The following is a 15,071-nucleotide window of genomic DNA, read 5'->3' as shown; positions in this document are numbered from 1 at the left end:
TTTCCTCATCTGTTAAATGAGGATGACAACTTTGCCTACCTCAAGTTTTTATAAGGTTTGAACTGTAAGTCACTTCAAAGGGTGTCTGGCTTACATAAGTGCTATGCCAGTTGAAAAGAAAATTCAGTGGGATTCAGGTGTACATTTGAGAGTCCATGAATGAACTAAGTCCTCACAGGAACCTCTAAATATTCTGGTGAATTCAGTACAACATAACTACGTTCCTCGATCCCTACAATTCCTCTCCTCTCTTGTGCTTGGTCTTCCCTACGCCATGCCCTTTGGTTCTCACCTAACACTTTTGAGGTTACTACTTTCTTACTCTTAAATCTCACAAGCATGGACCTCTTAGTATAGTAGTTGAGCTTTTAACCCTGGCTCTTGGTCTCCAAATTTATAATTACTTTGGGACCATGATTTGTGGAAAGCAAATTAAGTCCTTTTCTCCCTCCAACATCCCCTGGATTCTAGTCACTCTTCTTGTTTCCTGAACTCAACAGTATGAATCCCTGTAGGTCCCCAAAGGACATCCAAGAAACAACATTCCCAAAGTAACATGCACAGGGGGAGACTTTCAGAACCCATAATTCTCAACACTGTACATAATCCAAAAAGTGTGTCAAATACAGAATTTAACAAATGTTAAGTTTGTAATATAGTGGTTAGATGAAAATACAGTTTTGATGTGCTTATAAAATATAGTAAATTTACTTTAATATTTCAACCACAGTTCTGTTTTAGATTTGTCCTCTAGGGGCATTTGGGTGGCTCAGTCGGTTAAGCGATGGACTTCGGCTCAGGTCATGATCTCACGGTTTGTGGGTTCGAGCCCCGTGTCGGGCTCTGTGCTGTCAGCTGAGAGCCCGGAGCCTGCTTCTGATTCTGTGCCTCCCACTCCCTCTGCCACTCCCTCTGCTTGCAGTCTGCCCCCTCTCTCTCAAAAATAAATAAACATTAAAAAAAAAAAAGATTTGTACTCTAGATTTCACAATTTGAAAGACAAGGTTAAAATGTCTCAAAAAGCTGAGGCATTCCTCAATAACAACAACAAAAACAATTTGTCTTTAAGAAGATATCAAATAAACTACCATAACTCCAAATGTATTGCAAAACAATCAAAAGGAAGTCTCTCAAATGCGGTTGTCCAAAGTTTGCTCTGAGTTTGCTCCCTTTTCCCCCCAGCTTTATCCTTTTTTCCTGAGCAATCTCTTCCACTTCTATTGTTTCAATCAATAAAACATGGTTAAACAAAGTTCCCATGCCTGCATCTCTGGCCCTGACCTCTCTACTGGGCTCCAGAGCCATGCATAAGGCACCGCCATCTAGAGGTCCCATTGAAATATCAACTTGAAGGCCAAGGCTGAACTTTTTTCTCTCCATTTCCTTCATCTGTTTTGATGATTGTATTGTTTTTTTCCTTACTGAAATATATCGCTATCCAATGAGTCAGAAGGAAATAAAGAAAGGAAGAAAGAAAGAAAGAAAGAAAGAAAGAAAGAAAGATGATAATTTTATTTCACCCTTATCTCCAAACAATCCCCAAGTCCATTTCCTAGTCAGAACCTCATGTCTATTAACATTATACTGTTCATTTTCCTGCCACTATAGCTGCAGGGTCCCTCCCAATCCTCCCCCGAATGCACATCTTTTCTCTACTCTGTCACCAAGGTCATGTTCCTAAGTTATAAATGGCATCATTTTTTCTCTGCTTAAAAAAAAAAATCTCCAGGACAATTGTCCTTTACGTTCAAGAAATGAGTCCCCACTCCTAGACATAACATCCAAAGCCTCCATAAATTGACCTCTGCCTGCTTCTCTAGTCTTATCTTTCATCACACCCTGTGGCAATTTAAACATAGAACTATAATAAATTCTTTGATGCTCCTTTCATTAAGAGGTGAAATCTTTGTTCCACTGACACTTTCCTTGAATTTGGGTGGGCTTGTCACTCCATTGACCAACAGGTCACCATGTGAGAAGTACAATGTCCTTGCGACTGCCGTGCTGGGGGAAGCTTTGTGTAATCACTATTCCCACTAAGCTGCCAGACACATTGAGTGAAAAAGTCACCTTGGAAGTGGGTTCTCCAGCAACAGATGTTCTGCCTCCCAGTAGTCTGTGACACCCCAGCCACTCCACCCTTCCCTGTAGAGGTCCTCAACACTGTGGGGCAGAGACAAGCCATCTCTACTGTGCCCTGTCTGGCTCCTGGGCTCACAAAATTCATGAGTATAATCAAATGGTTATTGCTTTGCACATCTATATTTGGGATATTTTTTTGAACAGCAATGGATACTCAGAACACACTTCTATTCACACTGTTTCCTTGTCCACATACTTGCAGTTTCCTGAATATAAATGGCATTAAATTCATCAGTGACTTCATATGAGCTTTTTCCTCTAACTGCGGTCACTGAGTAACTCTGTTGGATTAGTTAGCAAACCCTGATTGAACTATCTGTTTAAATATCTAGGTTTTCTATTACATTGTCAGCAATTTGAATGGTAAAATCATCACCATATCTCAACCACACATCAAACATAATTCTTGGCACACAGTGGGGACTGACTCTTTGTTTGCTAAAAGGTCACAGCTGAAATTTTAAGTCACCAATGAAAAAGAACACTGGGCTCTAATGTAACATATGAAGAATCATTAGGAACAATATCGTCTTTCATTAAAATATTTCATTTCATTTCCATACAGCATTCTTTGACTAAGCCCAACTGCACAGTGATGTACTCATTAAAACAAAAATCAAGCACAAAAGAGTTAAAATGTATGTACTTAATTCAAAAGTGATTGAATAAACTAAGTTTTTTAGAGCAAGGTAGAATATAAAGGCAATTTTTCATCTACATACATTCTTTTAACTCCTCATCTATATTAAGAAACTTGAGAGAAAATTACTTTGGAAGCACCCTTTATTCCTCTCTTGTCTATTTACCATTAAGTCTTATAGTCACATAAACGTATTATGAGTAAAAATCCCTCTACAGAACCTTTATGTAGTCAGACATTTTGTGCTTTTGATTCTCAAAGAAAGAGAAAAACACACTTAATCATAAAATCACATTTGTCTTTTTAACAGCACTATTCCCAAGGGACCAAGGAGACCTACAAAGAAATCACAAAATAGAAAGTAAGAAATTTCCTGGATATGGGTTTTAGTGGACAATTTATAAATCCCAATTGTACTTCTATTGTTATCATGTTAAAAAGTTAGAAATTATTCCCTTCCAAATACACTGAAAATAGCTTGAGATCTGGAAGAAGTCACCCAACATATATTATAACTAAGTCCATGGGAACAAAGTCTTAAAAGATTTTTAGACAACAATAGATACAACAAAATAAAAAAGTTTTGAAGATAGGAAAGCACATCCACTAACATTTTAAGACTGAAATAGATTAAAATATATATCCTTATATATCCTATAATTGCTAAGAGTAGATAAAAACCCATGCATTCAGAATTAAGATTCAAAGAATTCTCTACACCAAATTCTTCCTTTATTATAAAGATTTTCCCTTTTATAGGATCCTTGTGCAGTGTTATAAAATGGTAACTGACAAGCTATTGGCTCTAAGAAAGATGAAGGTGTTCAACCACTTCTGTAAAAATATCTTTTGCGCCTCAAAACCAAATATGTTCCTTCAGAAATATTTAAGATATTCTGCAACAACTATACTCACCATCAGAGTATGTGATAAAAATACTCTGTCCCTATGCTTCAATTTAGCTGAGACATCACTGAAAACAGTTATTGCCTAATCCATAGATGAGTCAGAAACTTAGCTTTCATCCACATGTGTTTCTTTTTAGTAGCTGGGTGGCTGAAATATCATCCTGATTATATGTGAGACAGGTTACTGTGATAACTTATCCCATTAGTGACATATGGTATGTAAATAGATTATAACCTCTGTGTTATCTTAAATTTCAACTGACAGTTAATAAGGCCACCTGCATGGTCTGTTTTTGTGGGATCTCAAAACGGTAACTAGAGAGGGAGATGCCTGTGTAAGATATTACCGCATCAAAGTCTCATGCTTTTTTAGGAACGTAGAACTTCAGGATAAAGGGCAACTCAGGAAACCAGGCTCATATTTCTCTCACAATCTTACCATAAATGAAATTTCCCAACAATGCTTTTACTTACACATAGCTCAAAGCACTATCTTGCTCCATGGATCTTTGCCACTTATAATTTTCAGCATGGAGTAAAATTGTATTACAATAAATTGAATGCTCCATTCCAAAAGTTCATTTTAATGCAACTACACACACACACACACACACACACACACACACACACACAAACAGGACCCTGACTACTTTGGTAAAGACTACCCTGATCAGTGAAAAATCTGAATTACTTAATACTTGTAAGACTTAAAAAGTGTTGTTATTAATAAGCACAAAATGTGTTAACTATTTCTTAGTACATGTTTCTGAAAATGACTTTATTATACTTATAAAATAATATGTAACTGAATGCTTATACAGTTTGAAGATCTAGGAAAAAGTCAATTTTTTAGAGTTCTTATAATTGGACTATTCTCAATTTATTGCAAAACAAATGTAATCATCAATACATTCAGTTTCATGTTATAAAGGAGTGGCTGGGGTCTCAAAATATCTCTGATGGTGAGCTTTGGTCCAGAGTCTACCTGACAGTTCTTGCAGGGAAAGAGGGCTGGTTGTGTTTGTACATCTTTTCAGACTAAGAGGTCAGTCAGAAAGGGGAAGACGGTGGGGGTTGTCAGAAGGGGAAGCTCAGGAAATGGAATATGAAGAGGCAAATGTTAACAGTGCGCTTTATGATAAGGAGGGACCCTTGACTAATGGTTGAAGTCTCATAGGCAAGACTGTCTCAGCTACAGAAATGTTTACAAGTCCCCTAAATCTAACTCGGTGCTCACCCTGTCATCCCCTGATTACTATTTGGTTTTCTATGTAGCTCTAACTATGGGAAAATAATTCAATGGTCATACTGGCATGATTATTATAGTTATTATGACAGTTGCATTCTCTATTGTTAAGTCAGTAAGTTGAATGCAGTCTCTAGTGGAAAACAGATTAATATAAAATAATTTCATATGGTATAAAAATCGGAGGTATAATAATTAAGTCTACATTATCAGTGCTCTATTTGACAAGTGCCCCCATACATACTAAAAATCAAATCGAACCAAACAACATCTAGTGTTTGGGAGACAATGTTTGTAAAATATATAAAAAGGATGTGAAAATGACCTATGGTAAAATGTTGAAGAAATAAATTACAAGTTATCCTGAGTCACAGGATACGATGATACACAAATCACATTGTTGGTTGTTTTAAGAGCAAACTATAAAACACTGGCTAACTATTGTTTTTATTTATACATTTATGTCAAAATCACAAGTCTTAAGTTAAAATAGAAATTAGTAGGCAGTCTAATACTTTATATATTATATTCTCCTAACTCCCTCAAAAAAGTAGGGTAGAACTACAATATTTTTATTATCCATCTGGAGACTTAGACTCAGTTAATGGATTTTTATTTTTTTTAAAGAAGAAAAAAGAAAGTTATCAGAACCAAAAATGATTCGGCCCATGCCTTCTGAGACTCAAATTCATGTTATTGTTTTCCCTAATGTGATGCCATTAGCACGCTTAAAAGGGAATATTGAAGGTTTAAGTTCACAACATCAAGAATAACAGGATAGAAGACAAGAGCCATCAATGGACAAGAGACTTCAACAGACTTTGAAAAACTGAAAATAAAGGGAGTAATGTTAATGGAAAACACATAGGAAGAGAAGCTTCATCCCAGTGTACACATGCAGGGAGGATTCAGTCTAGAAGAATAAGGAGGAAAGCTGGACTAGGAAATTGGAGGTAAAATGAAGAGATTACAAAAAGGAGATTAATCAAATATCCACATCAATCACTATCAATGACCGCTCTATGGCCGGATATAAACAAACCAATTAATTAACCTTCCAAACAAACAAGAAGCAATTTTAACTACCAACAACTGAATAATCCAAGAAAAGGAATGCTGGCATGGAGGGGTTCCTCAATACACCTGGACTCATCCTTCTAAAGCATCATTAAATGAACATTGGCTCATTCTTTCAATTTTTTTTTTGAGTTTATTTATTTGAGAGAGACAGAGACAGGGTGAGTGGGGGAGGGACAGAGAAGAGGGAGACAAAGAATCCCAAGCAGGTTCTGCATTGTCAGCACAGAGCAACCCTGGATCATTCTTAAAATTGTCTATTAGTTAATGACTGCATTCAAACAAATATCAACTTTCAATAGAAACTCAAGACAGCTGTTGAAAAGGAAAGAATCACAGTATATGTTTTGATTCCGCAGTACATATTTCTAATACCCATTATAGAAGTACTCCATTGGTTTGAAAAATCTTGGAATCAATCTGTACAAAATAGAATGTAAATCTTATGAGCCTTAATTTTAAGAGTGCAGATGACAGAGGATGGAAATTGTTAGTGGAGGCGGAGAAATGAATAGAAATGTTAATAGCCATCTTTTATAATACAGAACACCCAAAGATATTCTACAGTTGAGTGAGAGACAAGCAAAGATGTTCCTTCATTATATAAAGTTACAAAGTTAACCAATAAAAGAGCTAAAAAGAGTGAAATTTCACTATATTAGTAGCATCCTAGGAAGACCTGTCTGCACGCTAATGACCACCTCTAATTCCTCTCTCTCTCCTTTTCCATTGATTGTCCATTTCTCCTTGATTCTCATCAAGTTACCACAGTGACCACTCCACTGAATAGCTCTCATCAGAGTCTCCAATGAAAAATCCAGGAATCAGATCTCAGTGCTCATCCTGCTTTTGTGCAATTTTTGAGGCAGTTGACATTCTGCAGGTAGGTAGGCAATGGTTAGAACCACAAACTCTGTAGCCAGATTGCCTGGATTAAATATACAGTTTAGTAACCATGAAACTTTGTGCAATCTAATTGGTCTTTCGATTTCCAGTTTTGTTTTTAATCTGATAACTACGATTACTTACAATAGCTATATCAGAGGGTTGCTGTGAGGAATGGAATAATTAATAAGTATATACAGTACTTAGAATGGTGACTGGGGCTACATATAAATTATTATTATTAATCTCCTCCGTCTCCTTAGCCTACCTTCTTCACTTGCTTTCCAGGCAAACAAATTCTGGTTTTCTTCTGACTCTACAGGCTGCCCTTTTTTTAGTTTCCTCTAGCAGGTCTTGCAATCACTCATTGTCTAAATACAGTCTGGCTCTTGGCCCCAGTCCTCATCTTCTCTTCATCTGCATACAGATTTTTGGCGACTTTATTGTATCTAGGCTCACAGTTTTTATAATTTCTATATGTTTGTATTCATAGAATTTTCATATATGGCCTACACCTGTCCCTTAAATACAGTCTTGCAATTCCAATTGCCTTCTTCGTATTTCCTCTTGTATATACCTAGTAGACATCATAAAATTGACATGTCGATAAGTAAATATCTTTCTCCATACCAAATCTGCCCCTCCCACATTCTTTCCCTTTGCAGTAAATGGAATTGCCTTTCCAATGAGAATCTCCTCTCTGTTTACCAATCCCACTTCAAATCTGTCAGCTAATTCTACTGACACTGCCTTCAAAATATATTTTGAACTTAACTTCCTCTCCACTTTCAATATGGTACTCCAAGGTTTTCTCCATGACCTTCTCCCCTTCTTGTTTTTACCTTCTCCCCATTAAAAACTATTTCCAACAAAGCAGCCAGAGTGACCCCTTGATTTTTATACCTGTTTACACCTCTTTATGGAATATGGTGGCTTCCCATTTCTCCTGGAATAAAATCCAATGTCCTTGCAGTGGCAAAAGGGTCACATCACACTAGTGTCTCCCTGCTCTTCATCTGAATTAATCCTACTCTTTTCCTGCCTCCTTCCCTCTGATCCATCCCAACTGGGTTATTTACTCTTCTTAAAATAAACCAGACAAGCTCCTAACTCAAGGTCTCAGCTCTTGTCTTCTGTCAGCTTGAAACTCTCTCTCCCAAGATAGCCACACTGCTAGTTCTCTTACCTCCTCTGCTCAATGTCATTTGAGTGAGGGCTCCATATTTAAATTTGCAGGAATATGGCTTCTACACAGCATCTTTTTTTCTGGTTTGTTTTCCTCCACCATCAGCTGTCCAGTTAGTGATACATATTTTAATTTTTTATTGTCTCCCATTACTAGCGTAGATGTGAGCTTCAAGAGGGCAAGGATTCTTTAATCTCTTTTGTCCTCTGCTGTATCTCAAGTGCCTAGAAGAGTGTCTGAAGAATGCTAAGTGCTTAAAAAATATGTATTGAACACATTAATGGAGGATGGGAGAGATGGGGAGTGTGTGAATCAAAAGAGAATGACCAAATTAATGAATACAAACTAGTGTAGAAGTATTTTATTTAGCTACATGGGAGTAACTACCAAAGGAAATACCTGAAATAATTAAAGTGTTTACCTCTTTAATAATAACTAAAGGGTTTATCAGACTGGGCATGAGACGGTCTGGGCATCAGGCCGTTGTTTTTAATAATGAGGATGTTATTACTTTGAATTACTTTCACATATTTAAATACAAGTTAGAAGTGGAATGGACAGAAGTGATCAGAGAAAGTGAGAAGGGACAGATGAGGCTGACTTGAGGTTTCTAACATGGGTCATATATTTTATTATACCTATGACACGATATTTAAGGGGGAGAAGGTATAGTGTCAGTAGCTGAGTTGAGTGTCTATTACATGCCAAGAGTTGTGCTAAGGAGGCACTTTATACATGAATCACTCTCTGAGGACTTCTCAATGCCTTCATGAGGCAGTTACTTCCATTCCAATAGTAGAGGTAAGAACACTGGTATTTGAACAGGTTAAAATCATTTGCTCAATGCCACAACACTGGGAATTGGCAGGCAGAATTTAAACCCATGTTTGCCTGACTCTAAGATAACCAAAACTGTATAGATGCTGCTTCATCTATAACAACAGAAGTATGAGTAGTCGTCAAGCCTTTTAAACAGTGAAATAAAAGCACAACGTAAGCAAACTGTGTATGTGCGTATTATAGGCTCTTTTATTATTGCACTCTCTTGGTTTCCTAAATCAGGCAATTAACAAAAACTCTCTATCCCTTCAATTATTCCTCTCTAGAAAAGAAAAAGTCCCACTTAAAAAATATTCATAAATGTCCTTTGCGTTTCGTTTGTTTAAAGTTTAATTGATTCACTGACTTTTTTGAAGAGCACACTATACGCCACAACACAGAGCTGAGTTAAGAAACTAATTGAAGCCAGGTTCACGAGGGCTTAAATTACCAGAGCCTTCCTGTCATCTTAAATTAAACTTCCTTAATATACTTTGCAAGATTTATAACCCCAGGCTGAAAAGCTGTAAGCCGTCCCAGTTTCTGAGTGAATCCCCCAGAAGGAAATGATGTTTCCTGGAAAAGAGACAGGCAAATGTCCTCAATGGAAAGAGGGTTCCAAGAGCAACGTGTGTGGCGGGGGTCGCGGGAACCTTTTCAAGGGGCTGCACAGGGAACAGATAAGTCACTCAAAGAACACGTGTCCATAGATTTTGCTATTTGGCGTGCGAGTCCTCTGAGAAAGTTCGTATAAATTGCAAGTGGACACATATTTGATTTTCTCCTACAAATGAGAAGAAGGGCAAATGATCAGCTGCGGAAATCATAATCTCCCCAATTCTCAAAATAGCTGTTATGGTAGTTCAGAAAGATATATCTTTGTCGCTGCCTTTCTTACTTCTATGATCTATGTGATTTCTTACCTATTTCTACTTTTACACTTAATTTCTTTTCTTTTTCACATGTTTTATTTCTATAAAACATGAAATCTCTGTTCATGTGATTCAGTGATCACTATTTGCGAGTTGGTAAAATTCACTATGTAATAACAGGAAGGAAAGTTATTTAATCATCTGGATAAAAATTAAGCAAAAAGGTCCACATTTTAAGAAAAAAAAAACCCTCTTTCTTAAAGCTTTTAGCAAATAAAAATCATCATCTTTTACACATAGTATCATGTTAACACTTCATGTATAGCTGGACCAAGACATAAGAAAAATAAATTTTTGTTTTATAATCTTCTTTCACTACAATGATTTACCAGATATTCTTAGGAAGATTATCCATTCATGATATGCATTCTGCTCATTGCTGGCTGGTCTCTGTGTCAGACATTGTGTAAGATTTGGGTGAAATTAAACTTCCTGTCATCTTCCATGTCAACTAGAACTCTATGGTCAAAACTCAACACATGGAAAAGTATGATTAGCAGAAATAACCTGAATGCCCAGAACATACCTACTGATCAAATGAATTTTCTGAGTTTGAAAATTAAAGCATTCTTCTCTACTTTTTTTCTAGAAAAAGAAATAATATCTTCTGATCTTCTAGTTCAAATTTACAGAAAAGAACGATGACTTCAACTCTTACTAAAGATTTTTATCAATTTTATTAAAACATTTCTCATATTTTTCCAGTTGGTTTAAGAAAGGGTCTTTACTATTTTCAAAATAAAAAGAAAAGCCAGAAAAATAGGAGGAACTAGTCGTATATTCACATTAAATAAATGCAAATAGGATGCTTTACATTACATAATCCAGCAAGATCTTTAATCTTTACTCATGCAAAGCCCTTCCAAACATCATTGACAAAGAGAATTTAATTTTTATGTTAAATATATTCACATTTTTGAGAACTGAAGACTTGATTAATCAAGGCTTTATCACTCCAGATATAACCAAGTACTCCCGGGGAACGTTTAAGAAATTTACAATCCGAGTCCCCGCCTTATTTTAATATAGATACTACAAATGGATAATTCCAGGAATAATAAGAATTTCCACTCTGCATCATTTTGAAACTAATTGTATTTTAATAACATGACCACCCTAAGTCAAGGATATGTTTAATTATTTTCATTCTATTAATTTTATAAATACACACAATTGTCATTTGGAACTACTTACACTTGCAACTACCCATCTTTCTATTTAAAATTGGAAACAGGTGGAACACAGATTTGTTAATTCTTACATTATCTCATTGCAGAAATAATCGTGGAAAACTACTATGTGTAAGGCCCTGTGCTTATTATTATAATTATTACTATTATTATTACTGTTACGAGTACTACCACACCAGTAATTAAGATATAACAAATCTAGGGGCGCCTGGGTGGCTCAGTCGGTTAAGCGTCCGACTTCAGCTCAGGTCACGATCTCGCGGTCCGTGAGTTCGAGCCCCGCGTCAGGCTCTGGGCTGATGGCTCAGAGCCTGGAGCCCGCTTCCGATTCTGTGTCTCCCTCTCTCTCTGCCCCTCCCCTGTTCATGCTCTGTCTCTCTCTGTCTCAAAAATAAATAAACGTTAAAAAAAAAAAAAAGATATAACAAATCTTGCTGTACTGATAGTGCTTGCCTTTTAGAGGGAAGTGGCAATAATAAATAACGGATATAAGAAGTGAATTGAGGTTAAAAGTTGATTAAGGCTAAGCTAAGGGAAAAAAGAAAAAGTATGGCGAAGTGCAATGGGGAGCAGAGATGGGACGCAGGCAGGGTTAAAAGGGTGGTTAGGTAAGCAACAGTGGGAAGGCAACAGATGAGCGGCTGACTTGAGGCAGATGAGAGATTTAGCCAAGCAGCTATCAGAGTATTCCAGGCAAAGGATCAGCAAGAACACATTGCCTAAGGTGGGAGAAAACCTGGGCTATTTGAAACCATTGCAAGGCTTTGAGCAGAGTGACCTGTGCCAGATATGTTCACAGTGTCTTATGCTGTACTGACCCAGTGAACCTAAAAACAACTTCATGAGATGGGCACCGAGACGTCAGGCAAGTTGCCCCAGGCCACACAATTAGGCAGTGGGAGAACTGGGATCCAGGTTCAGGCAGTTTGATTCTAGAGGCAAGTTTGAATAACTAGAGCTCTTGTTGCCACCTGAGCAGGATACACACACTTACACACACACACACACACACACGCAGGTATGCTCTCATGTATTTGAGCCTACATACCCACAAACATGCACACGAAAGTGGAGAAAGAGCTGAGAAACCAAAAAAGGAGACTCTGTTACCCACACTCGATTCCTCTTGGCCCATGTTTTATTTTCTCTCTTGTATACTTATTAACCTTTAGGTCAAAGTGTCTGTTTAAATGAAAGATGTTCCAAATGATTGAAAACATTTGGAGCTATTTTTAAAATAGCAAAACCAAGTTACAAATTCTTAATGTATAAAATACTCTGGGAATATATACAGTTACATCAATTTATTTTAAATAAACAAAAAGAATAAAACAAAATAAAACTCTCACTGAACTGAAACAATGTGCCCTTAAAATTTTTTGGAGTTGACAGAGAAAAATATAAGAACATTTTCTGGCTAAATATCCAGAATACTGTAGCAACCAGTTATTTAAGCTATTTACTTGGGAAGAGATTTAGAATCAACACAAAGGCTTCATAAATCATGACTTATGACTCACACTTCAGGAGAATGAAGATAAATGTGTCACTGGGTTATTTTTTTCTGCATTAATTATCTTGGTTCTACTATAAAGACATATAGTAGATATCCTTTCTTATGTATATTATCACTACCGGCTTTTGAAAAATACATACAACGATTGTTGTACATAAGTCCACATAAATTCTAATTCATAGGCTATTCTCTGACCAAATCTATACAAATGGAAATAAGTATTAATGTTTGAAATAATATTCTTCAAAACATATAATAAATTCTATTAAAATTAAGACTTGTAGCCCCTCTACATCAGAGACATAAGTGCTATATTTACTACAGCAAGTACTCCACATTTATAAATTATTGGTCTAAAAAGTAATTAAAAGTAATTAAATTTATCATAAGAAAAAATTATTTAGAAGTGTGCCTCAGTCTTAAAGGATACCGGTGAAAAGAATACTCCTCAAAACCTTTCAGCGAAAAAAATAAGCAGGCTCTCTCCAAAATGGTGTAAAATTACCATGCCTACTATATAGGGTTTTGTATCTTAAAAAAAAACACAATTCCATAACAGTCATGCATATCCAGTAAGAATGAGAAAAACAATCTCCCCAAAAGGGTCATAACCACTGAGAACTTCTGGGCAAGAAATTCCACATGGCAGATACAGAAATAGAATGAGGTAAAGCAAAGACAAACGATACTCGATATCACTTCCAGAGGTCACATGTTTTCTACAATACATACCACTTAACTTCCTATGTTTTTTCCACTACTATTCCTGCCTTTTGTCCGTGGTTTAAGTAACTTACACCAAACTCTACGAATTATTATTTCTGGCAGTTTTTACAACCTAGATCTCTTTCTACCAACTCCTCCAAATAATAATACATAATAAAAAGCTATTTCCTTCCCCCGCTCCTCTCCATTCTTAAGGAAATCCAAAGAACTTACTCCGTATTTTTTTTTTCACTGTGACTTTTGCATAATTTCACTTACATCATAAATAGCCCAGACGAGCTTAAAGAACAGAAACATATCTGCATTGAGTGATGAGAAATATCTTTTATCACTCCATGAACTCTGTAGTATACCCTATATTTTTTGATAAAATTCTAATTTTTCTATATCGATTTAATAATTCATTAGTGAATAAAATCTGCCAAAGGGAATAGAGCTTACATGTTCATATAGAGAAAAGAAATATTGCCTAATATGAAGAAAGGGCTAGTTGACAAGTGAAAGAGAAGAAGATTTCTGAACTGTTGAATATTTGACAATAAGGATGGGGCGTGTGCTTTGTGAATGTAATTTGGACTTTAACTTTTTGAGTCAATACTAAATATCAAAAACAAATTCAAGGTAAACTGAGTGTTACTAAGTTTCAGGTTTGTCTTCTAAGATGGAAAAAGTTAAATATTTACATATGTTTGATATGTATATATACTCTTCAACATGGTGAGTATTTTCATATTGGACATTCACCCACTAAGGAAAAACAATCAGCTATTTACACAATAGAGCTAATGACCTGATACCCTGGTCATTGATGAGGAACAAATGAGCAGTATGCATGAAACTTGTTAACTTAATTTCATTCTGTGATGATTTTTTGATGTGTCAACTCAGCCCCACTTATTCAATCAAACACTAATCTAGGTGCTGCTGTGAAAGTATTTTGTGGATGTGGCTAAAATCCACAGCAGCTGACTTTAAGAGAGATTATCCTAGATAATCTGGGTAGATCTGATTCCCCACTTGAAAGGTCTTAAGAGCAGGATGGAAGCTTACTTGAGAGAAGAAATTCCACCTGTATATAAAAGTTTTGGCTCATGCTGAGAGAAGTTCAGCCTGCCTTTCCTGCTCGGCTGCCTTTAGGATTTCAGACTTGCCTAGGGAGTCCCCATGATCATGTAAACCAATTCTTCACAATAAATCTCTTAATCCCTTATTGGTTCTGCTTCTCTGGCTGAACCCTGACTGATAGAAAGTCCAAATTGGAAAACGGCAGTAATGGAAGGGTAAGGAAGGTGCCGTGTTTTGTCAGCACCTCACCCCAGGCTGTGTCTACAATGAGCCAACAGTATCAAGTCAGACGAACACATACATGTGTGTTTATAAATACACACACACACACACACACACACACACACACACACACACAATCATACATTAAAAACAGTATGTCCCCACTCAAATCCCTATGTTTAACAGATCTGAAACTTTTGACAGACTTAATGAATTTATCAAAAGACTCGAAGATAATTGAGTAGAGAGTAGTACAGAGTAGGACTCAATAGCACATTCTAAGTAATAATTTGCAGAAGGAAATAACCTGCCGCATCGCTGACAAGAAAGACATTTCACACACTTTGATACAAACCATAATCATCTCTAGAAAACAAACACAAATATTTCATCCCCGAAGTGATAAATGTTGTTCATCCAACCAAAAGAAAAGTGGTTTTAACTTGTGTCACATTAGTCAAAAAATATCATAACACTGATACAACGACATAAATCGGTTTTTCAAACTCACAAACAA

At 36.3% G+C, this 15,071-nt stretch overlaps 1 protein-coding gene across 11 annotated transcripts in view; it reads right to left on the bottom strand.

Moving 5' to 3' along the window:
• The window catches only part of NAV3 (neuron navigator 3), an 832,957-nt gene that overhangs the window by 218,444 nt on the left and 599,442 nt on the right, over window positions 1-15,071 (bottom strand). The gene's annotated exons all lie outside the window — the stretch shown is intronic.

Source organism: Leopardus geoffroyi, chromosome B4 (genome assembly GCF_018350155.1).
Source record: "Leopardus geoffroyi isolate Oge1 chromosome B4, O.geoffroyi_Oge1_pat1.0, whole genome shotgun sequence".
NCBI lineage: Eukaryota > Metazoa > Chordata > Mammalia > Carnivora > Felidae > Leopardus > Leopardus geoffroyi.
Note: the sequence above shows the minus strand (reverse complement) of the source record. Positions and strands in the feature narration are given on the sequence as shown.